Raw genomic sequence first — 2,500 nt, 5'->3', positions numbered from 1 at the left:
GGAGTCTGTACTGCTGGCATGCGAGGAAACTGTGATGTGCAGAGTGCTTTATAACCGTCTCCATAGGTTGCGTTTTTTTTTGTTTTTTTGCCTTTATCCGCGCTGAATATTCTCACTTGCCTGTGGTTTATTGATGACGGTAGCACAGCGGTGAGGGAAAACGTCCCAGTGACCGAAAGGTTTCGAGTTTGAATCTTAAACGTACGCGGCCCGCTGTCAACGCGACCGTGGTTGAAGGCGGTTAATCCGCGCGCGCGTGTGACCTCCGACGTCAAGCAAATACCTCTTGGTCTGTCTGACAAACAGCATCAGCCAAATGTATAAACAGATACAGTTTTGTCCCAGCTCATCCTGCCCCCCCCATACTCCCCTCCTTCACAGCAAGCATATAGTGCTATATGATATTTTTCTACTTGTTTTTTCACTAAATGCGCAGATGACATCTGGAAAATTCCAGAAGGCGACAACTCGAGCTCTTAAAAGAGCCGAATGATTCTGTTTACTGCATAACTTCTGATAAAAGCAGAAGAAGAAGATGAAGAAGAAGAAGAAAAAAAAAAGACCAGATCAGACCACACTTCTCATAATTATATAATTACTGGACGTGTTGATTAATTAATGTTGTTGATGTGTTGTTGTTTTTTGTTGTTACTATTCCTTTCCTCTGAAAGACCCTCCCGGCGGTAAGTGTGTTTTCAGATGAGAGAAATGATTGTTATGTAGTGGATGCTGGCACTGAAAAAAAAGCACCTCACTATGGCAACAGACGGTAAGTGGAGTTTGACTGATACAGAGCATTGCTAGCCAGTGTCGGAGTGCCGGAAAGTCAGAAATCTTTCAACAACCATTTTGGAGAAAAAAACAAAAACAAAACATAACAAAAAAAAAAAAAACAACCCAAACATTTAGATCATACAGCAGACTTGTCCTCCAAAATGACTTATTTGAAGATATTTTAAAATGTTCCTACGCCAAGTAACAGACCTGAGTCAAATAAATATTTTAAATATTTGAATTAATGAGTCCCGAAACAGTTTTCTTACATGACTCCTTTACTCTGTGTCCTTTTTCTACTGAAGTTAGGAGAATTCCAGCAGGACTGAGCGTGTTATGAAACAACACCAAACCAACATCACACGAAGGCCTTACCAAGCCTTCATCAAAACTGTCATTAGTCTCACTAATTAACAGAGCAAAGTGACAAGGTAATGGGATTGTGTAAGAGAACAGAACAGGACTTAGTCATTCAAACATATTGAATACTTATTTTACCCAGGTCTGGCACCATATGTTTTGACATTAAATTCATTGTCAGACGCAAATGATCATTAAAAAAAGAAAACAGAAAACAGCATGCATAGCATCATCGGAGATGTCTGACTCCCTTAAAACACAAACAAACAAAATCTTTACCTGGTCTTTTGCCCACTGCATTGGTATTCTCCGCTTGGCCTGATCACGCTCACTGGGAAAGACATGAGCCAGGCATTGATCACAAAAGAATTCATTTGTCTCAGGCAGGTAAACGCAGAGTAACCTGACGTCCAGAGAAAACTACGCAGTCGTTTGGTAACACTGTCACCAAGTGTCGTCATTCATGTGCAGTGTGCAGCTTGCAGTGTGTGTGTGTGTGTGTATCAGTCAAACTCCACTGCATTGAGGACATGGGATGTTTTCTCCCACAGCGTAAGAGAAAGCAAGGCCTGCTCACAGAAAAGAGAGAAAGAGAGAGAGAGAGAGAGAGAGAGAAAAGAATCTCTCTACTTCACAAGCATGTACAGTTCTCCACCACACCGATCACCATATCTTGAAGCCTCCACGTCACACAACTTGCCAGCCTGCATGTGTTCACTGTTTGTTTTTTTTTTGTTGTTTTTTATGGTCGACTGGTTGATTCATCTACCCAGGGATTTCCCAGAACAGAGTACATGTTGTGTTCAGCTCACAGAAATAACTCTGAAAAAAAAAAAAAAAAAGGCAACATTTGTTGTCGACTCGGCGAACTGTAATTCTGTTTCCTGTTATGGCTGAACCAGTCATTTATGCCTGTATGGTTTTAATCAACCGTACGCAGAGTGTACTTAACCCCCTTCTGCTCAAATCCTTTGATTTAAAATCTTCACTCAGTTTTATGAGGGAAACGCTGAAGCCAATCGGTCTCAGAAAAAGGCATCGTTTCCCCGATTGTTACATAAGAGAGAGATGCGGGTTACGCGGTCCTCACCTTGACCCCACTCGCGTAGAGCTCAGCGTAGTGGGGACAGAAGGAGCTGTGGGGACGCTCAGTGAAACTCTCGATCGTGAGGCTTTTCTGCAAGGCTGTCTCTAAACTGCTTATGCCGCGAGGAAGAGAGCTCAGCTCAGTGGCTTACTACCGCTTAAGTTCACTCCGCTCCTGATCCTGATCTGATGGGCCTGAGAAAAGCAGCTATAAAAACCCAACAATGCGACGATTATGAGCGTCTGTGTGTTCGCTCTGAACGCACCTGTCAGAGCAGAG

The 2,500-nt window shown here is 42.8% G+C and overlaps 1 protein-coding gene across 1 annotated transcript in view; it reads left to right on the top strand.

Moving 5' to 3' along the window:
• grm1a (glutamate receptor, metabotropic 1a) overlaps nucleotides 1-2,500 on the top strand; it is a 28,288-nt gene that overhangs the window by 19,394 nt on the left and 6,394 nt on the right. The gene's annotated exons all lie outside the window — the stretch shown is intronic.

The sequence above is a fragment of the Chanos chanos genome, chromosome 4 (genome assembly GCF_902362185.1).
Source record: "Chanos chanos chromosome 4, fChaCha1.1, whole genome shotgun sequence".
NCBI lineage: Eukaryota > Metazoa > Chordata > Actinopteri > Gonorynchiformes > Chanidae > Chanos > Chanos chanos.
This window is presented reverse-complemented; position numbering and strand designations above follow the sequence as displayed.